Source organism: Phalangium opilio, unplaced genomic scaffold (assembly GCF_054372755.1).
Source record: "Phalangium opilio isolate 3A_F unplaced genomic scaffold, DU_Popi_V2 ptg000094l_1, whole genome shotgun sequence".
In the NCBI taxonomy this organism is placed as follows: Eukaryota; Metazoa; Arthropoda; class Arachnida; order Opiliones; family Phalangiidae; genus Phalangium; species Phalangium opilio.
Genome location: NW_028324199.1, coordinates 832,386 through 846,933, shown reverse-complemented (window position 1 = coordinate 846,933; position 14,548 = coordinate 832,386). Strand labels below are relative to the sequence as shown.

The 14,548-nt window shown below is 41.7% G+C and overlaps 12 non-coding genes across 12 annotated transcripts; all 12 read right to left on the bottom strand.

Moving 5' to 3' along the window:
* Positions 1–4,957: 4,957 nt before the first annotated feature.
* TRNAE-UUC (transfer RNA glutamic acid (anticodon UUC)) lies at positions 4,958–5,029 on the bottom strand. The gene has a single exon. It is a non-coding gene; the product is annotated as a tRNA-Glu (tRNA).
* Positions 5,030–5,259: 230 nt separating this feature from the next.
* TRNAK-CUU (transfer RNA lysine (anticodon CUU)) lies at positions 5,260–5,331 on the bottom strand. Its single transcript has one exon. It is a non-coding gene; the product is annotated as a tRNA-Lys (tRNA).
* A 78-nt stretch (positions 5,332–5,409) lies between these two features.
* Positions 5,410–5,481, bottom strand: TRNAE-CUC (transfer RNA glutamic acid (anticodon CUC)). Its single transcript has one exon. It is a non-coding gene; the product is annotated as a tRNA-Glu (tRNA).
* A 524-nt stretch (positions 5,482–6,005) lies between these two features.
* On the bottom strand, positions 6,006–6,077 carry TRNAE-UUC (transfer RNA glutamic acid (anticodon UUC)). The gene has a single exon. It is a non-coding gene; the product is annotated as a tRNA-Glu (tRNA).
* A 1,081-nt stretch (positions 6,078–7,158) lies between these two features.
* Positions 7,159–7,230, bottom strand: TRNAE-CUC (transfer RNA glutamic acid (anticodon CUC)). The gene has a single exon. It is a non-coding gene; the product is annotated as a tRNA-Glu (tRNA).
* A 654-nt stretch (positions 7,231–7,884) lies between these two features.
* On the bottom strand, positions 7,885–7,956 carry TRNAE-UUC (transfer RNA glutamic acid (anticodon UUC)). Its single transcript has one exon. It is a non-coding gene; the product is annotated as a tRNA-Glu (tRNA).
* A 379-nt stretch (positions 7,957–8,335) lies between these two features.
* TRNAE-CUC (transfer RNA glutamic acid (anticodon CUC)) lies at positions 8,336–8,407 on the bottom strand. The gene has a single exon. It is a non-coding gene; the product is annotated as a tRNA-Glu (tRNA).
* A 1,232-nt stretch (positions 8,408–9,639) lies between these two features.
* TRNAE-CUC (transfer RNA glutamic acid (anticodon CUC)) lies at positions 9,640–9,711 on the bottom strand. Its single transcript has one exon. It is a non-coding gene; the product is annotated as a tRNA-Glu (tRNA).
* Positions 9,712–10,365: 654 nt separating this feature from the next.
* Positions 10,366–10,437, bottom strand: TRNAE-UUC (transfer RNA glutamic acid (anticodon UUC)). Its single transcript has one exon. It is a non-coding gene; the product is annotated as a tRNA-Glu (tRNA).
* Positions 10,438–11,518: 1,081 nt separating this feature from the next.
* TRNAE-CUC (transfer RNA glutamic acid (anticodon CUC)) lies at positions 11,519–11,590 on the bottom strand. The gene has a single exon. It is a non-coding gene; the product is annotated as a tRNA-Glu (tRNA).
* A 654-nt stretch (positions 11,591–12,244) lies between these two features.
* TRNAE-CUC (transfer RNA glutamic acid (anticodon CUC)) lies at positions 12,245–12,316 on the bottom strand. The gene has a single exon. It is a non-coding gene; the product is annotated as a tRNA-Glu (tRNA).
* Positions 12,317–13,424: 1,108 nt separating this feature from the next.
* TRNAE-CUC (transfer RNA glutamic acid (anticodon CUC)) lies at positions 13,425–13,496 on the bottom strand. The gene has a single exon. It is a non-coding gene; the product is annotated as a tRNA-Glu (tRNA).
* Positions 13,497–14,548: the final 1,052 nt, after the last annotated feature.

The window sequence follows — 14,548 nt, the reverse complement described above, 5'->3', positions numbered from 1 at the left end:
TAACCTATAGACGGGCTGAATGGTCTTTCGGGATCGATTTGTTGCCACCATTTTAAATGGTGGCCAGATATTTAAAAACCTTTCTTTATATAATGTCTGCGTGTAAAGTAATAAAAATCGCGGGACCAGCTGATGGGCGACGCCGAGTGCCTTCGCTCCTAGGATGCTAGAAAAATATTAGTCGAATCAGTAAAATGTACCCATACTTGATGGAAGTTCTTACTACACTCTAGCGATGCCGCGGGTAACAGATAGTCTCCTATTATTTCCTGTAAATCAATTGTAAATTTCCTATTTTCCTATAACTATTACAAGGCTTTGTTGTGGTCACCCTGCCTGTGCACAAACATATTTCGTAGAGGTGTACACATACAGATAACATAGACTTGTGAGAACACATGTCATATAATTGTGCACAAACAGATCCCTTAGAATTGAGCACAAACTGATGTCATAGACTTGCGCACAAACTGATGTCATAAACTTGCGCACAAACTGATGTCATAGATTTGCGCACAAACTGATGTCATAGATTTGCGCACAAACTGATGTCATAGATTTGCGCACAAACAGATATCATAAACTTGTTCAAAAAGAGATGTTATATACCTGTACACAAAAAGATTCCATGGACCTCTGCACAAAAACATTCCATACCCCTATGCTCGAAAATATGCTCAAGAATATCTCGTTCACCAGTGCACAAAAATACTGCATATCCATTTGCACAAAAATATCCCGTATCCATTTGCAGAAAAATGTTCTTTAGACCTGTGCACAAACAGATGCAGTGGCCTTTGCAAAAACAGATTCCTTAGGCTTCTGCACAGACCGATTCAGTAGGCCTGTGCACAAAAATATTCCGTAGACCTAAGCACAAAAATATTCCGAAGACCTGTGCACAAAAATATTCCGTAGACCTGTGCACAAACAGATACTGTAGACATGTGCACAAACAGATTCCGGAGACTTGTACACAAACGGAAGTCACAGGGTTGTGCACAAACAGATGTCATAGATATGTGCACATCAGATTCCATGGACTAGTGCAAAAACGGAAGTCTTAGACTTGTTTACAAACAGAAGTCTTAGACTTGTTTACAAACAGAAGTCATAGACCTGTTTACATAAAGATTCCATAGACCTGTTTACAAAAAGATTCCATACCCATTTGCACAAAACAATTCCATACCCATTTGCACAAAACGATTCCATAGACCTGTGCACAAAAATATTCCATAGACCTGTGCACAAAAATATACCATAGACCTGTGCACAAAAATATTCCATAGACCTGTGCCCAAAGAGATTCCATAAAACTGTGCACAAAAAGGTTCCCTAGACCTGTGCTCAAAAAATATGCCGTAGGCCTGTGCACAAACAGATGCCGTAGACCTGTAAAGAAACAGATTCCGTAAACCAGTACACAAACAGATGCCCTAGGCCTGTGTACAAATAGATTCGGGAGATCTGTGCACAGATTCCGTAGCCATGTGCACAAACAAATTCCGTAGACTTGCACACAAGTGGAAGTCACAGGCTTGTGCACAACAGGTGTCATAGACATGTTCAAACCAGATTCCATAGATTTGTGCACAAACAGAAGTCAAAGCCCTGTGCACAAAAACATTCTATAGACTTGTGCACATCAAGTTTCCATAGACCTGTGCACAAAAGATCTCATGGTGATGTGCATAAAAGATTTCATGGAACTGTGCACAAAACATTATATAGGCTTGTGCACATAAAGATTCCTTAGACCTGTGTACATAAAGATTTCATACCCATAGCACAAAACTATTCCATAACCATTTGCACAGAAATATTCTCTAGACCTGCACAAAAAAAATATTTCATAAAACTGTGCACAAAAAGATTCCATTGACCGATGCACAGAAATATTCTCTAGACCTGCACAAAAAAAATATTTCATAAAACTGTGCACAAAAAGATTCCATTGACCGATGCACAAAATATTCTATTGGCTTTTGTATAAACATGTGACATAGACCTGTGTATAAATATTCCATGCACCTGTGCACAAAAACATGCCTTGGACCTGTTCAGAAACATTCCATACTCCTATATGCTCAAAAATATTCCACACCCATTTGCACAAAAATTTTCAGTAGACCCGTGCACAAACAGATGCCGTAGACTAGCGCATAAACAGATTCCATAGATTTGCGCACAAATATATTACGTAGACTCTTGCACAAATAGATTCCACAGACTTGTACACAAACAGAAGTCACACGGTTTTGCACAATCCGAAGTTATAGACTTGTGCACAAACAGATGTCATATGCTTGTGTAAAAACTGATTTCCTAGACTTGCTCAAAAAGAGATGTCATCGACATTTGCACAAGACATTCCGTAGACTTGTGCACATAAAGATTCTTCAGACTTGTGCACAAACATATTTTGTAGACCTGTACACACATAAATACCATAGACTTGTGCAAAAATAGATGTCAAATATTTTTGCAAAAATAGATGTCAAATATTTTTGCAAAAATAGATGTCAAATATTTTTGCAAAAATAGATGTCAAATATTTTTGCAAAAATAGATGTCAAATATTTGTGCAAAAATAGATGTCAAATATTTGTGCAAAAACACATCCCTTAGACTTTTGCACAAACTGATGCCATAGACTTGTGCAGAATCATATGTCCTAGACCTGTGTACAAAACATTCTAGAGATTTGTGCACAAACATGAGTCATATACCTGTAAACAAAAATATTTCACGGACTTCTGCACAAAAACATTCCATATACCTCTACACAAAAATATTCCATTGACCTCTGCACAAAAACATTCCATAACCCTATGCTCAAAAGTTTTCCTTACCCATTTGCACAAAAATATCACGTTCACCTGTGCACAAAAATATCACGTACACCTGTGCACAAAAATATTCCAAATCCATTTTCACCATAATATTCCGTACACCTGTGAACAAAAATATTCGAAATCCATTTTCACAAAAGTATTCCGTACACCTGTGCACAAATATATTCCAAATCCATTTTCACCTATAATATTGCGTACACCTGTGCACAAATATATTCCAAATCCATTTTCACCTATAATATTGCGTACACCTGTGAACAAAAACAGTTCGTACACCTGTGCACAAAAATATTAAGTACACCTGTGCACAAAAATATTAAGTACACCTGTGCACAAAAATATTAAGTACAATTGTGCATAAAAATATTTCGTGCACCTACGCATAAAAATATTTCGTACAAATAGAAATCACAGGCTTGTACGCAAAGAAATGTCGTAGACTCGCGCAAAAAGAGATGTTATAGACATGTGCACATCAGATTACATAGAGTTAGGCACCAAGATTTTCAATACCCCTATGCTCAAACAGATTTCAAACCCTTATGCTCAAACAGATTTCAAACCCTTAGGCTCAAAAAGATTCCATACCCATTTGCACAAAAATAATCCGTAGACCCGTGCTCAAAAATATTCCGTAGACCCTTGCTCAGACAGAAGTCACTCGCGTGTGCACAAACAGATGTCATAGACTTGTGAATAAACAGATGTCATAGACTTGTGAATAAACAGATGTCATAGACTTGTGAATAAACAGATGTTATAGACTTATGCACAAAGAGATGTTATAGACTTATGCACAAAGAGATGTTATAGACTTGTTCACAAGCAGGTGTTATAGACTTGTTCACAAGCAGGTGTTATAGAATTGCTCACAAACAGGTGTTATAGAATTGCTCACAAACAGGTGTTATAGAATTGCTCACAAACAGGTGTTATAGACTTTTTCACAAACAGATGATTTAGACTTGTGCACAAACTGATGTTATTGACTTGCGCAAAAAGAGATGTCATAGAAATGAGCAAATCAGATTCCAAAGACCTGTGCACAAACAGAAGTCATAGACCTGTGCACCAACAGAAGTCGTAGACCTGTGCACAAACAGAAGACGTAGACCTGTGCACAAACAGAAGACGTAGACCTGTGCAAATAAAGATTTTTCACTTGGGCACATAAAGATTCTTCAGACTTGTGTGCACATAAAGATTCTTCAGACTTGTGTGCACATAAAGATTCTCCAGACTTGTGTGCACATAAAGATTCTTCAGACTTGTGTGCACATAAAGATTCTTGAAACTTGTGAACATAAATATACCAAAGACCCATGAACAAAAATTTCCATAGACCCATGAACAAAAAATTCCACAGACCTGTGCACAGAAGATTCCATACTCCTATACTCAAAAGGATTCCATGCAGATTTGCACAAAAACATTCCGTAGACCTGTGTAAAACAATATTCCATAGGCCTGTGCACGAAAAGATTTTATAGACCTGGAAACAAAAATATTCCACTGACCTGTGCACAAAAAGATTGCATAGGCCTCTGCACAATGAGATTTACACCCCTTTGCACAAAAAAATTCTGTAGGTTTGCGCTTAAACAGATTCCGTAGACTTGTACACAAACAGATGTTATAGTTTAGAAACAAAAATTGGCGCCCACTTTAAAAATGGGGCTTTCATTTAAGACCGTTTTCAAATCTATCAAACGTATAGTTATTTTTGTAAGGGTAGTTACAAAATGGGTAAGTTTGGAAAATTTCCCATGTTATTTCTATGGAGATTCTCTAGTTTTTCGCCAAAATCTGTGATTAATTTTATGGAAATGAAAACCACCCTTAGCAACTTTAAGCTTTATAAAATAAACTATTGAATGGATCATCTTGAAATTTTTACCACATATTAGGGGCCCGGATTTTAGTTCAGTAGAAAAATTTCGAAACAATAAACTTAATACGAAAAAAGTTAAAACCAATCCAAAAACCTTCCTTATACATTAAAGCCGTCATCAGGCCTTATCTAAGGGAGCTACCGCTCCCTTAGAATTGCTATAAATGTGTCTTTAAGTTTATTCTTCAAAAGCGGTACAAAGCACTCGCTCCGATACCGGGAATCGAACCCGGGCCTTCTGGGTGAAAGCCAGATATCCTAGCCACTAGACCATATCGGACTTGCTTAACCAAGTCTTAATTCTATTCATAAACCTATATCCTTAAGTCTATTCTTGAAAAGCGGTACAAAAGCACTCGCTCCGATACCGGGAATTGAACTTGAGCCTTCTGGGTGAAAGCCAGATATCTTAGCCACTAGACCATATCGGCCTTGCTTAACCTAGTCTTAATTCTTTTCATAAACCTATATCTTAAAGTCTATTCTTGAAATGCGGTACAAAAGTACTCTCTCCGATACCGGGAATCGAACCCGGGTCTTCTGGGTAAGAGGCAGGTATCCTAGCCACTAGACCATATCGGACTTGCTTAACCAACTCTTAATTCTATTCATAACCTACATCCTTAAGTCTATTCTTGAAATGCGGTACAAAAGCACTCGCTCCGATACCGGCAATCGAACCCGGGCCTTCTGGGTGAGAGCCAGATATCCTAGCCACTAGACCATATCGGACTTGCTAAGTCTTAATTCTATTCATAAACCTATATCCTTAAGTCTATTCTTGAAAAGCGGTACAAATCACTCGCTACGATACCAGGTATCGAACCCGGGCCTTCTGGGTGAAAGCCAGATATCCTAGCCACTAGACCATATCGGACTGGTTGGAACAACCCTAAATATTATTCCTATAAATGTGTCTTTAAGTTTATTCTTTAAAACTTGTGCAAACGCACTGTCTCCGATACCGGGAATCGAACCCGTGCTTTTGGGTGAGAGCAGGGTATCCTAGCCACTAGACCATATCGGACTGGTTGGAACAACCCTGAATATTATTCCTATAAATGTGTCTTTAAGTTTATTCTTCAAAAGCGGTACAAAGCACTCGCTCCAATACCGGGAATCGAACCCGGGCCTCCTGGGTGAAAGGCAGATATCCTAGCCACTATACCATATCGGACTGGTTGGCATAACCCTAAATATTATTCCTATAAATGTGTCTTTAAATTCATTCTTCAAAAATGGTACAAAAACACTCGCTCCGATACCGGGAATCGAACCCGGGCCTTCTGGGTGAAAGCGAGATATCCTAGCCACTAGACCATATCGGACAGGTTGGAACAACCCTAAATATTATTCCTATAAATGTGTCTTTAAGTTTATTCTTCAAAAGCGGTACTGATGCACTCGCTCTGATACCGTGAATCGAACCCGGGCCTTCTTGGTGAAAGCCAGATATCCTAGCCAATAGACCATATCGGACTGGTTGTAACAACCCTAAATATTATTCCAATAAATGTGTCTTTAAATTCATTCTTCAAAAGCGGTACAAAGCACTCGCTCCGATACCGGGAATCGAACCCGGGCCTTCTGGGTGAAAGTCAGGTATCCTAGCCACTAGACCATATCGTACTTCCTCAACCGAGTCTTCATTCTATTCAGGAAAAGCGGTACAAAAGCACTCGCCCCGATACCGGGAATCGAACCCGGGCCTTCTGGGTGAGAGCCAATTATCCTAGCCACTAACCCATATCGGACTGGTTGGAACAACCCTAGATATTATTCCTATAAATGTGTCTTTAAGTTCATTCTTCAAAAGCGGTACAAAAGCACTCGGTCCGATACCGGGAATCGAACACGTGCCTTCTGGGCGAAAGCCAGATATCCTAGCCACTAGTCCATATCGGACTTACTTAACCAAGTCTTAATTCTATTCATAAACCTATATCCTTAAGTCTATTCTTGAAAAGCGGTACAAAAGCACTCGCTCCGATACCGGGAATCGTACTCTCGCCTTCTGGGTGAGAGCCAGATATCCTAGCCACTAGACCATATCGGACTGGTTGAACAAACCCTTAATATTATTCCTATAAATGTGTCTTTAAGTTTATTCTTCAAAAGCGGTACAAAGCACTCGCTCCGATACCGGGAATCGAACCCGGGCCTTCTGGGTGAAAACCAGATATCCTAGCCACTAGACCATATCGTACTTGCTCAACAAAGTCTTAATTCTATTCTTGAAAAGCGGTACAAAAGCACTCACCCCGATACCGGGAATCGAACCCGTGCTTTTGGGTGAGAGCAGGGTATCCTAGCCACTAAACCATATCGGACTGGTTGGAACAACCCTAAATATTATTCCTATAAGTGTGTCTTCAAGTTTATTCTTTAAAAGCGGTACAAAAGAACTCGCTCCGATACCGGGAATCGAACCCGGGCCTTCTGGGTGAGAGCCAGATATCCTAGCCACTAGACCATATCGGACTGGTTAGAACAACCCTAAACATTATTCCTATAAATGTGTCTTTAAGTTTATTCTTTAAAACTTGTGCAAACGCACTGTCTCCGATACCGGGAATTGAACCCGTGCTTTTGGATGAGAGCAAGTTATTCTAGCAACTAGACCATATCGTACTTGCTCAACCAAGTCTTAATTCTATTCTTGAAAAGCGGTACAAAAGCACTCACCCCGATACCGGGTATCGAACCCGGGCCTTCTGGGTGAAAGCCAGATATCCTAGCCACTAGACCATGTCGGACTGGTTGGAACAACCCTAAATATTATTCCTATAAATGTGTCTTTAAGTTTATTCTTTAAAACTTGTGCAAACGCACTGTCTCCGATACCGGGAATCGAACCCGTGCTTTTGGGTGAGAGCAGGGTATCCTAGCCACTAGACCATATCGGACTGGTTGGAACAACCCTGAATATTATTCCTATAAATGTGTCTTTAAGTTTATTCTTCAAAAGCGGTACAAAGCACTCGCTCCAATACCGGGAATCGAACCCGGGCCTCCTGGGTGAAAGGCAGATATCCTAGCCACTATACCATATCGGACTGGTTGGCATAACCCTAAATATTATTCCTATAAATGTGTCTTTAAATTCATTCTTCAAAAATGGTACAAAAACACTCGCTCCGATACCGGGAATCGAACCCGGGCCTTCTGGGTGAAAGCGAGATATCCTAGCCACTAGACCATATCGGACAGGTTGGAACAACCCTAAATATTATTCCTATAAATGTGTCTTTAAGTTTATTCTTTAAAACTTGTGCAAACGCACTGTCTCCGATACCGGGAATCGAACCCGTGCTTTTGGGTGAGAGCAGGGTATCCTAGCCACTAGACCATATCGGACTGGTTGGAACAACCCTAAATATTATTCCTATAAATGTGTCTTTAAATTCATTCTTCAAAATCGGTACAAAGTACTCACTCCGATACCGGGAATCGAACCCGGGCCGTCTGGGTGAAAGTCAGATATCCTAGCCACTAGACCATATCGTACTTGCTCATCCAAGTCTAAATTCTATTCATAAACCTATATCCTTAATTCTATTCTTGAAAAGCGGTACAAAAGCACTCGCCCCGATACCGGGAATCGAACCCGGGCCTTCTGGGTGAGAGCCAGATATCCTAGCCACTAGAACATATCGGACTGGTTGGAACAACCCTAAATATTATTCCTATAAATGTGTCTTTAAGTTTATTCTTCAAAAGCGGTACTGATGCACTCGCTCTGATACCGTGAATCGAACCCGGGCCTTCTTGGTGAAAGCCAGATATCCTAGCCACTAGACCATATCGGACTAGTTGGAACATCCCTAAATATTATTCCTATAAATGTGTCTTTAAGTTTATTCTTCAAAAGCGGTACTGATGCACTCGCTCTGATACCGTGAATCGAACCCGGACCTTCTTGGTGAAAGCCAGATATCCTAGCCACTACACCATATCGGACTGGTTGGAACAACCCTAAATATTATTCCAATAAATGTGTCTTTAAATTCATTCTTCAAAAGCGGTACAAAGCACTCGCTCCGATACCGGGAGTCGAAACCGGGCCTTCTGGGTGAAAGTCAGGTATCCTAGCCACTAGACCATATCGTACTTCCTCAACCGAGTCTTCATTCTATTCAGGAAAAGCGGTACAAAAGCACTCGCCCCGATACCGGGAATCGAACCCGGGCCTTCTGGGTGAGAGCCAATTATCCTAGCCACTAACCCATGTCGGACTGGTTGGAACAACCCTAGATATTATTCCTATAAATGTGTCTTTAAGTTCATTCTTCAAAAGCGGTACAAAAGCACTCGGTCCGATACCGGGAATCGAACACGTGCCTTCTGGGCGAAAGCCAGATATCCTAGCCACTAGTCCATATCGGACTTACTTAACCAAGTCTTAATTCTATTCATAAACCTATATCCTTAAGTCTATTCTTGAAAAGCGGTACAAAAGCACTCGCTCCGATACCGGGAATCGTACTCTCGCCTTCTGGGTGAGAGCCAGATATCCTAGCCACTAGACCATATCGGACTGGTTGAACAAACCCTTAATATTATTCCTATAAATGTGTCTTTAAGTTTATTCTTCAAAAGCGGTACAAAGCACTCGCTCCGATACCGGGAATCGAACCCGGGCCTTCTGGGTGAAAACCAGATATCCTAGCCACTAGACCATATCGTACTTGCTCAACAAAGTCTTAATTCTATTCTTGAAAAGCGGTACAAAAGCACTCACCCCGATACCGGGAATCGAACCCGTGCTTTTGGGTGAGAGCAGGGTATCCTAGCCACTAGACCATATCGGACTGGTTGGAACAACCCTAAATATTATTCCTATAAGTGTGTCTTCAAGTTTATTCTTTAAAAGCGGTACAAAAGAACTCGCTCCGATACCGGGAATCGAACCCGGGCCTTCTGGGTGAGAGCCAGATATCCTAGCCACTAGACCATATCGGACTGGTTAGAACAACCCTAAACATTATTCCTATAAATGTGTCTTTAAGTTTATTCTTTAAAACTTGTGCAAACGCACTGTCTCCGATACCGGGAATTGAACCCGTGCTTTTGGATGAGAGCAAGTTATTCTAGCCACTAGACCATATCGTACTTGCTCAACCAAGTCTTAATTCTATTCTTGAAAAGCGGTACAAAAGCACTCACCCCGATACCGGGTATCGAACCCGGGCCTTCTGGGTGAAAGCCAGATATCCTAGCCACTAGACCATGTCGGACTGGTTGGAACAACCCTAAATATTATTCCTATAAATGTGTCTTTAAGTTTATTCTTTAAAACTTGTGCAAACGCACTGTCTCCGATACCGGGAATCGAACCCGTGCTTTTGGGTGAGAGCAGGGTATCCTAGCCACTAGACCATATCGGACTGGTTGGAACAACCCTGAATATTATTCCTATAAATGTGTCTTTAAGTTTATTCTTCAAAAGCGGTACAAAGCACTCGCTCCAATACCGGGAATCGAACCCGGGCCTCCTGGGTGAAAGGCAGATATCCTAGCCACTATACCATATCGGACTGGTTGGCATAACCCTAAATATTATTCCTATAAATGTGTCTTTAAATTCATTCTTCAAAAATGGTACAAAAACACTCGCTCCGATACCGGGAATCGAACCCGGGCCTTCTGGGTGAAAGCGAGATATCCTAGCCACTAGACCATATCGGACAGGTTGGAACAACCCTAAATATTATTCCTATAAATGTGTCTTTAAGTTTATTCTTCAAAAGCGGTACTGATGCACTCGCTCTGATACCGTGAATCGAACCCGGACCTTCTTGGTGAAAGCCAGATATCCTAGCCACTAGACCATATCGGACTGGTTGGAACAACCCTAAATATTATTCCAATAAATGTGTCTTTAAATTCATTCTTCAAAAGCGGTACAAAGCACTCGCTCCGATACCGGGAATCGAACCCGGGCCTTCTGGGTGAAAGTCAGGTATCCTAGCCACTAGACCATATCATACTTCCTCAACCGAGTCTTCATTCTATTCAGGAAAAGCGGTACAAAAGCTCTCGCCCCGATACCGGGAATCGAACCCGGGCCTTCTGGGTGAGAGCCAATTATCCTAGCCACTAACCCATATCGGACTGGTTGGAACAACCCTAGATATTATTCCTATAAATGTGTCTTTAAGTTCATTCTTCAAAAGCGGTACAAAAGCACTCGGTCCGATACCGGGAATCGAACACGTGCCTTCTGGGCGAAAGCCAGATATCCTAGCCACTAGTCCATATCGGACTTACTTAACCAAGTCTTAATTCTATTCATAAACCTATATCCTTAAGTCTATTCTTGAAAAGCGGTACAAAAGCACTCGCTCCGATACCGGGAATCGTACTCTCGCCTTCTGGGTGAGAGCCAGATATACTAGCCACTAGACCATATCGGACTGGTTGAACAAACCCTTAATATTATTCCTATAAATGTGTCTTTAAGTTTATTCTTCAAAAGCGGTACAAAGCACTCGCTCCGATACCGGGAATCGAACCCGGGCCTTCTGGGTGAAAACCAGATATCCTAGCCACTAGACCATATCGTACTTGCTCAACAAAGTCTTAATTCTATTCTTGAAAAGCGGTACAAAAGCACTCACCCCGATACCGGGAATCGAACCCGTGCTTTTGGGTGAGAGCAGGGTATCCTAGCCACTAGACCATATCGGACTGGTTGGAACAACCCTAAATATTATTCCTATAAGTGTGTCTTCAAGTTTATTCTTTAAAAGCGGTACAAAAGAACTCGCTCCGATACCGGGAATCGAACCCGGGCCTTCTGGGTGAGAGCCAGATATCCTAGCCACTAGACCATATCGGACTGGTTAGAACAACCCTAAACATTATTCCTATAAATGTGTCTTTAAGTTTATTCTTTAAAACTTGTGCAAACGCACTGTCTCCGATACCGGGAATTGAACCCGTGCTTTTGGATGAGAGCAAGTTATTCTAGCAACTAGACCATATCGTACTTGCTCAACCAAGTCTTAATTCTATTCTTGAAAAGCGGTACAAAAGCACTCACCCCGATACCGGGTATCGAACCCGGGCCTTCTGGGTGAAAGCCAGATATCCTAGCCACTAGACCATGTCGGACTGGTTGGAACAACCCTAAATATTATTCCTATAAATGTGTCTTTAAGTTTATTCTTTAAAACTTGTGCAAACGCACTGTCTCCGATACCGGGAATCGAACCCGTGCTTTTGGGTGAGAGCAGGGTATCCTAGCCACTAGACCATATCGGACTGGTTGGAACAACCCTAAATATTATTCCTATAAATGTGTCTTTAAATTCATTCTTCAAAATCGGTACAAAGTACTCACTCCGATACCGGGAATCGAACCCGGGCCGTCTGGGTGAAAGTCAGATATCCTAGCCACTAGACCATATCGTACTTGCTCATCCAAGTCTAAATTCTATTCATAAACCTATATCCTTAATTCTATTCTTGAAAAGCGGTACAAAAGCACTCGCCCCGATACCGGGAATCGAACCCGGGCCTTCTGGGTGAGAGCCAGATATCCTAGCCACTAGAACATATCGGACTGGTTGGAACAACCCTAAATATTATTCCTATAAATGTGTCTTTAAGTTTATTCTTCAAAAGCGGTACTGATGCACTCGCTCTGATACCGTGAATCGAACCCGGGCCTTCTTGGTGAAAGCCAGATATCCTAGCCACTAGACCATATCGGACTAGTTGGAACATCCCTAAATATTATTCCTATAAATGTGTCTTTAAGTTTATTCTTCAAAAGCGGTACTGATGCACTCGCTCTGATACCGTGAATCGAACCCGGACCTTCTTGGTGAAAGCCAGATATCCTAGCCACTAGACCATATCGGACTGGTTGGAACAACCCTAAATATTATTCCAATAAATGTGTCTTTAAATTCATTCTTCAAAAGCGGTACAAAGCACTCGCTCCGATACCGGGAGTCGAACCCGGGCCTTCTGGGTGAAAGTCAGGTATCCTAGCCACTAGACCATATCGTACTTCCTCAACCGAGTCTTCATTCTATTCAGGAAAAGCGGTACAAAAGCACTCGCCCCGATACCGGGAATCGAACCCGGGCCTTCTGGGTGAGAGCCAATTATCCTAGCCACTAACCCATGTCGGACTGGTTGGAACAACCCTAGATATTATTCCTATAAATGTGTCTTTAAGTTCATTCTTCAAAAGCGGTACAAAAGCACTCGGTCCGATACCGGGAATCGAACACGTGCCTTCTGGGCGAAAGCCAGATATCCTAGCCACTAGTCCATATCGGACTTACTTAACCAAGTCTTAATTCTATTCATAAACCTATATCCTTAAGTCTATTCTTGAAAAGCGGTACAAAAGCACTCGCTCCGATACCGGGAATCGTACTCTCGCCTTCTGGGTGAGAGCCAGATATCCTAGCCACTAGACCATATCGGACTGGTTGAACAAACCCTTAATATTATTCCTATAAATGTGTCTTTAATTCTATTCTTGAAAAGCGGTACAAAAGCACTCACCCCGATACCGGGAATCGAACCCGTGCTTTTGGGTGAGAGCAGGGTATCCTAGCCACTAGACCATATCGGACTGGTTGGAACAACCCTAAATATTATTCCTATAAGTGTGTCTTCAAGTTTATTCTTTAAAAGCGGTACAAAAGAACTCGCTCCGATACCGGGAATCGAACCCGGGCCTTCTGGGTGAGAGCCAGATATCCTAGCCACTAGACCATATCGGACTGGTTAGAACAACCCTAAACATTATTCCTATAAATGTGTCTTTAAGTTTATTCTTTAAAACTTGTGCAAACGCACTGTCTCCGATACCGGGAATTGAACCCGTGCTTTTGGATGAGAGCAAGTTATTCTAGCCACTAGACCATATCGTACTTGCTCAACCAAGTCTTAATTCTATTCTTGAAAAGCGGTACAAAAGCACTCACCCCGATACCGGGTATCGAACCCGGGCCTTCTGGGTGAAAGCCAGATATCCTAGCCACTAGACCATGTCGAACTGGTTGGAACAACCCTAAATATTATTCCTATAAATGTGTCTTTAAGTTTATTCTTTAAAACTTGTGCAAACGCACTGTCTCCGATACCGGGAATCGAACCCGTGCTTTTGGGTGAGAGCAGGGTATCCTAGCCACTAGACCATATCGGACTGGTTGGAACAACCCTAGATATTATTCCTATAAATGTGTCTTTAAGTTCATTCTTCAAAAGCGGTACAAAAGCACTCGGTCCGATACCGGGAATCGAACACGTGCCTTCTGGGCGAAAGCCAGATATCCTAGCCACTAGTCCATATCGGACTTGCTTAACCAAGTCTTAATTCTATTCATAAACCTATATCCTTAAGTCTATTCTTGAAAAGCGGTACAAAAGCACTCGCTCCTATACCGGGAATCGTACTCTCGCCTTCTGGGTGAGAGCCAGATATCCTAGCCACTAGACCATATCGGACTGGTTGAACAAACCCTTAATATTATTCCTATAAATGTGTCTTTAAGTTTATTCTTCAAAAGCGGTACAAAGCACTCGCTCCGATACCGGGAATCGAACCCGGTCCTTCTGGGTGAACACCAGATATCCTAGCCACTAGACCATATCGGACTGGTTGTAACAACCCTAAATATTAATCCTATAAATGTGTCTTTAAATTCATTCTTCAAAAGCGGTACAAAAGCACTCGCTCCGATACCGGGAATCGAACCCTGGCCTTCTGGGTGAAAGCCAGATATCCTAGCCACTAGACCATGTCGTACTTACTCAACCAAGTCTTAATTCT